Here is a 7,699-nt window from a genome sequence, read left to right as displayed (position 1 = left end):
CATGTTTACCAATAAAAAAGAAAAAAGAGCGGCACATTGAAAGCCTACTCCTCTCTGCTTGTTGGTCTTGTAATTTCAATTTTTTATGTTGTTGTAGTTGATTTTTAAATGTATATTGTATGAAAGTTGTATACAATATTGTTGTAATTGTATTAAATTTTCAAACCCTAATATGAACTTTACACAAATTTTATACAGTTATATACATATTTCATACTGTTTTTATACAGTTTTCATACATGAAAAATGTGAAAATTCTAAACCTTGAGCAAGATGTATATATTTCATACAATTTCCATACATAAGATTTTGAGTGAAATTTTCAAGCCTTCAGCGAGATATATATATTTCATACAATATTCATACACAAAATATTGAGCGAAATTTTTATGCCTTGAGTGAGATATACACATCTCATACAGTTTTCATACACAATTTTTGAGCGAATTTTTCAATCCTTGAGCGAAAATTTTCGTATATGTTTTGTAAGAAATCTATTGTTATATTTTGTAAACTAAAAAATATCGTCATATTTTATAAATATATTATATTCTTATGTATATATACGTAATTCTCCCAAAAAAAAAAAAAAAAAAGCCATTTGTATCCTCATCCCAAATATATTTATTGGATCGGCCCAATCTGGGCGTGGTTCAGTACTTCTGCTGTCCATATAGGGTGTAGGCCTAGACTATATGGTCCATCCAGAATTGAGCAGGTTTGAAAATTAAGTGAAAATTTCACGGTGTTTTAACACGGCCATTTAACTTGTATCAACCTTTTTGAAATGTATGAACTTGCATCTCTATGTGTCTCAAATTATATGACACATTTTTCTTTTAGTTTGTTTAAAAAAAAAAAAAGACATATTTTTTTATTTGGTAATAATTTAATTTTAAGCTATTTCTTTTACATTTAATGTGATGATTTATAGCCGCATAAATATTTTTGACTTGTTTTAAAGACCACAAGAATTAAAAGTTTTCATTTATTTCTTATTTCGTGCCCAATCAAACTGAGATAGAGGGAGTAATACATATGGTGAATTTTATGCATTTTTATCTGAAGTTCAGACAAGATGTTTGGACTTCAGTTACTCTTGCCAGAAATTCAATCATATATGAGCGGTATATAGAGACTTAACCGTAAGTTAATCTGAAAAAACATGTGCCGATAAACTCATAAAACAACATTTTCGAATTTCTATAAAAAATACTATTAAAGGAAATCGCGTTGAGTATAATACTAACCTTCAAATACATTATAATTTATATATATGATTCCACAAAATAAAAAATGCTACTTGATGACGATTACATCTCAGCATTCATACAATAAATTTTCGAGTGAATCCCACTTTACCCCCTTAACATTTAAGGGTTGGGAAACAATTACCCCCTCACATATTGAATGAGAACGATACCCCCCCTATCCAATATTTTCCGGTGAGAATAAGTAATTAATTTCAAAAAAATAATAAAAAGTCACTAAACTAGCCATTGAAACGAGATTTAATCTTAGTTAAATCTTACCTATATTTTTCTCTATATGTCCAAGTTTTGAATCTTTCGTATATATATATATATATATATATATATATATATATATATATATATATATATATATATATATATATCAACAATTAAAATTAAAAATCAAATATTGGTGACCGGAAACAAAAAAGAAGATTATTCAATTGCTTATGTAAAATAGTGCTAAGTAGTAATTATTAAATTTATCAATATATCTTACGATGAATAACAAGAGAAAGTTTGTCATATTCCGTAAATACTTTTCTTATATAAACATAATAAGTAGACACACACACACATCTATATACAATGTATGTATGTATGTATATTATGAATTAAATCTAAAGATTAAATCAAATAATATTTAAAAATATTTAATTTGTTTCCTTTAATTTCACAGAAATATCGTTAATTTGAGTGTATTATATCGAAAATTAGATGATGCTTGACATTTTGTTATGATATATATATATATATATATATAACAATTAAAATTAAAATACAAAATTTGGTGGACTGGTAACAAAACAGAAGATAATTCAATTTGTTTCCTTTAATTTCACATAAATATCGTTAATTTGAGTGTATTATATCGAAAATTAGATGATGCTTGACATTTATATATATATCATAACAATTAAAATTAAAACACAAAATTTGGTGGACTGGAAACAAAAAAGAAGAAAATTTAATTGCTTATGTAAAATAGTGCTAAGTAGTAATTATTAAATTTATCAATATATCTTACGACGAATAACAATAGAAAGTTTCGTCATATTTTGTAAATACTTTTCTTATATAAACATAAGAGAAAAGACATCATTTAACCCCTGAACTTGGCATGAAAACTCAGTTTAGAAACTAAACTTAGCTTCTATTTATTTACCCCCCTTAACAACTCACGATTTAATTATCTTCCCCCTCTAGTGGCCCAGACCAGTTGAGGGATGGGTAGTGTTAGACACGCGCGAGCTAATTGGTCCACGTCATTTATTAATTTCCCAACTTATTTTTACCCGTTCCCACATAAAACGCACTACCCCCAATTAACCCGACCCACCCCCAATTAAATCGACCCATCCCAAACAAAACACCCAACCACGGCTCCAATCGACACTTTTCCCCTTTCCACTACACAACCAAACCTCCACAAACCGATCATTGCAAAGTTAAAATCCGAAAATATACGTAAATCTTGTCGTTTCTGAGTGATATTGAAGATTAGTTAGCCACAAAGGTACACGATTCTTGTTGTTCTCGTTAGGGTTTGTCTAGATTTCGATTTCTGTTGCAAAAAATTAATCTTTAACTTCGTTATCTTTTTTTTTTTTTTTTTTTTTTTGGTGTAAATAGGTAACCGAATCTTGTAATTTTTCATTTGTTTTCAATTTTAGGTTTTGTGAAGAAAATGGACGATGTGTTTGTGACTCGAGGTTTAACCACGAGGTAATTTAGAAAAAAACCCCTCGTATTAAGTATGTTGGAGGTGTGTGACATTATTTTTTGATGTTGATCTTGATAAATTCTCTTATTTTGAGCTTGTTTACTATGTTAAAGAAATCGGTTATAATGTTTCATCTTGTTGTGTATATATTAGACCACCTAAATGTCGATTTGTAGTAAAGTTAAAAGTGATAGGGACATTATTGGTATTGCACCTCAATTAAAAAACGGAGATATTGTTGTAATTTTTCGACTCATCTTGTCGAGGAACCTATTGTGTCCCCCTGCTCTTCCACCTATTACCCCGTGGGCGGGGAATCTTTTATGCTTTTGATAACCCCACATGTGAAGATATAAATGAAAAGGTAGGGGCGGTGAGGGTAGTCAAACATTTGCAGGTAGTGAAGGCTTAGGGTTTGAAGAGGCCGCCGGTCTTGATGAACCCTTGGGTGGCCTTTAGTCACCATCGTGTTCGCTACTACTTCGCAAATCGATGATGATGATGATTCCGACTTAGAAAGTGAGAGTGAATGCGAGGAGTCCGACAATGTAGTGGTAGAGGAAGGTGAAGAAGAATTTGATAGTGATGTTCATGAGGAGGATAGGAATCTAAGGAAAGATAGGGTGGCTCTAAAATCAAAAAAGAAGAAAGATAAGGCTAAGAGATCTGAAGGGATAGATTTAGGGCCAAAGGGTGTAGATATGGGACATGATGAATATTTATCTAGAGAGTAAGAGTACTTTTGAAGGAAAATTGGGTGGGGATGAGCCATTTTATGACTCGATGAACTGTTAGCTTTTGAAATAGACCGATGATGAAGCCGTGTGACGAAGGTGTGGTTGAAAAGCCTACAAAAAAGTCAAGGAGACCAAAAAGAATTAGAAATAGGGTTATTTTTTATCCCGAGTGTAAAGAAATAATTTGGAGATCTGTCTTGCATTTGAAAGTGCTAGCCTTTTTAGGAAAGCACTTACTAGGTATGCAGCTTCAAGAACATGTAGAGTTGGATAAATATGTCAACGAACCAACTAGGGTGAGGTAAAGTGCACTTCTTTGTCCATGGTTATTGTTTGCCGCTTACGATTCTAGAACAAATGATTTTGTTGTGAAGAATTATAATCATGTTCACAAGTGCAATGGCACAACAAAGAACAAATTGGTAAATTCTTTGTATATTTCGTAAAGGTACAAGGATAGAATTATTTCGAACTTTGGCATTAAATTTTGAGCTTCAAAATTTGGTAAGAAAGGAATTGAGGTGTATATTGGAGAATTTGTGGCAAGGAAAGCCCGAAGCATTGTTTTGCAACAAATCATGGGTGACAATGTAGCGAGTTCAAAAGAATTTTGGATTATAGGGATGAGCTTTTAAGGACTAATCCGGGTAGCACATGTGTGGTTAGGGTGAAAGTGAAGAAACTTTTGAAGGTGGAATCAAAAGGTTTCAGTCCTTTTATATATGTTTTGATGCCATGAAGAAGGCGTTCGGCGTTGGTTTGTAGGAGAGCAATTGGGTTGGATGGGTGTTTTTTAAAGGTGTTAGTAAGGGCAATTGCTTTGTGGTACATTTTGTTTGTAAGGATGGAACAACCGGATGCTACCCTTTGGTTGGGCGATTGTTGAAGTTGAGAATACTTTTACTTGGAGATGGTTTGTCAACATTCTAAGGCATGATCTTGAGCTTGGAGATGGGACCCGATTGGACAACTCTTTCGGTACGCAAAAGGTAATGTATTCTTGGTTATTGATTTACGAATTTTTTCATTCTTTTTAACTTATCTTTCTTTCTAGTGTCACCTAATATTTTTTTACATGTTATTGTAGGAATCGATATAGCCATTAAGGATGCATTGCCAAAATGCGGAACAAAGAATGTGTGCAAGACATGTGCTTGCCAATTTTTTCCAAAAATCGGAAAGGCATAGAGATTAGAAGCTGGCTTACGGAGATGTGCTAAGTCCACATATGAGCGAGGAGTTGCAAAAAAATTTGGATCGTATGGAGAAGTTAGGTGATGGAATAAATGGAGATTTGTTGTATTACAACATAGATAGGTGGTCCAAGGTCTACTTTAAATACCTCGAGTTGTTGTGATAGTGTTGACAACAACATGGCCGAGAGTTTTAATTCGGATTTTGGGGCCAGGCACGGAGACCATTATCACAATGCTTGAGGAAATTAGAGTCAAAATGATGAGAAGGGTAGACAACCAAGAGAGTTTTACGAGACTTGGATAACAAACATCACCTTGATGGCTTTGAAGGTATTGCAAGAGAACACATCAAAGTCAATGAAGCGTACTCTTGAATGGAATGGTGAATATGGCTTTGAGGTCAAGGACGGCTAGGAGTAATAAATTCATAGTAAATGCGAACAGCCCGAATACTTGCACTTGTAGATCTTGATGCTTGAAAGGTATTCCCTGTTGTCATGCCATAGTCGCACTTCATTTTAAAATTGGAACCTATTGACTATGTTGCACATTGGTACACTAAGGACACTTACCTCAAAACATACAACTCATTCATTCAACTTTGTTACTAATATGGCAATGTGGCCAAAGACAACCAACTTTGTCCTCCCACCCGAGATTAAAAAGGCGCAGGTGGCGAAAGTGTAGAAGAAAGGAGCCGGACGAGAAAACAAGACGGGAAGTCAAAAAGAGGTGTTGAGATGACACTGCGGCTTGTGCCATGCAAAGGGTCACGATAAGAAGGGTTGTCCTATGAATCCACAATCTGTGGAGAGAGGAGGAAGGGCAAGGGGAGAGGGACAAGTACTAGTTCAACAAGGTCAAGTGTTGGTTCTTCTACGACCAAGTAATTCCCAACCAAGTAGAGGAAGGGGAAGACCAAGAGGTTCTACCAAACAGGTAAAAACTCTCCTTGTTATTTACTACTTGATTAAATATTAGAGTCTTACATTGACTCTAACTACTTAAATATGAATTAGGCCATAGGTAACGCCGCAAGATTTCAATCTGGAAGGGGTACGGACGATCATCTACATCACGGTATTACTTAGCTTGTTAAATTACCACTTAATCAATTTTACAATTCTAAGTGTTTGACACCAAATGTGACTTAGGCTTCGATGCAAGTGCATCGATTCTTTAAGAGGGGCACCGTTTAAGAGGCCAAGAGTTGTGGGAATGGGAGTACTTCGTACCCAAAGTGGTTTCAAAATTGTCAATGTAAGTTTGCAACCTCATTAACCATTTGCATAAACAATCTAGCCTAATGGAGATCTATTTTAGCCTAATGGATATCTATTTTGTTAATGCAGCCTGGAATGGCAAATCAAACTCCAACCATGCCTATGAATTCAGCAGTAGTCACTGGTAGTCTTGGACAACACAAACCAAGACCGAGGAGGACTAAAATGGAAAAAGCGATCCGGCTATGACACAACAAGGTCTTGACAAATGAGTGACAAAAGAGAATGAGAACAAGGGCCCAAGGCTATTAACTGAGTTGAACTCTTTAAGTCAAACGAGTTCATCACCGCCTGAAATGAAATGGAAGAGTTTGTGATTGCGGATTTTATGTCTTTAGGTACCATCAAGTATGCGGCGGTGTTCACAGATTTTAATGTTGTTTTGTGAAACAATTATGGTAGATGATGTACATTTGTCAAACAAATATGCACTTAGGCTTTATCAATTTTGAAGGCGTGACCGCAATTTTGCCACGTAGTGACATTCTATTGTTGGAATATTAAGCGGTATGTATTTCGCAATTTTGCCTACGTATTGACATTCGTTTCTTGCAATATTAAGCATTTATCGCAATTTTTATATTTCCCGGTTTTTGTGGCATTTCTTTTTTCTGGTGTTGTATGACATTAAATGCGTAGAAAAATTTGCCAATTTTATCACATCGATTTTGTGTATAACACTAAATGCGATGTATTTGAGCGTGTTTACACATTTCCAAATAGCAGTACGTTGAAAGCGATGTACACATTTGAAGCAAAAAAACGCATTGAATGGATGCAAGTAAATGCATTATCTGATTTGGGCGATCAAACACATTGAATCCGAGTTAGTAAATGATGGTAGTTGGTACTTGGGAGTGATGGTCAAAACCAATGAATGCGAGACATCATTAAGTACTTGATCACACTAACACTATAACTCAACTCAACTATAAATAGGCCTTCTTTCCATTTCACTTTCACTCAACTCAAATAACTCTTAACACATATAGTGACATTAAAGAGGCGGCCTTATCTAAGATGGATGAAATGGAAATGGCCGCATGTTTTGACAAAGAATTGACGAAATCGTACGTCGAAAAAGACGATTTCGTAAGTCTTGTCGTATTATATATATTTCAATTGTTCTTTTACCTCTTTTGGTAATAACATGTTTTTTTTTTTGAGATCCTTCCAATCGACATCTTTGAATTTCTTCCAAACACCGACAAGGACGCCGTTGTTCATTACGACGATCATGAGTATAATATGAAATACAAGGTTGGCGTATACACGCCCTCGCTCAAGGTCAAAGCCTTCATTGACGCTGCCGGATTAGGGATAGGAGATGTGTTGTGTTTTAAGGCATGTTTAGATGAGAACCGCATACTATTTTTTGTTAAGTAAAGGAGGATCCGAGATAGTAATGATAGATTAGGTCTCCCGTTCTCTATTTAAAGTAATTTATAAAATTTCTCGACTTATGCTATCATTTTCAAGGTAATATTTTCCATAACAACAAAATTCT

This window comes from Lycium ferocissimum, chromosome 7 (assembly GCF_029784015.1).
Source record: "Lycium ferocissimum isolate CSIRO_LF1 chromosome 7, AGI_CSIRO_Lferr_CH_V1, whole genome shotgun sequence".
Classification (NCBI taxonomy): Eukaryota; Viridiplantae; Streptophyta; class Magnoliopsida; order Solanales; family Solanaceae; genus Lycium; species Lycium ferocissimum.
The sequence above is the reverse complement of the archived record's forward strand: the minus strand, read 5'-3'. Positions refer to the sequence as shown.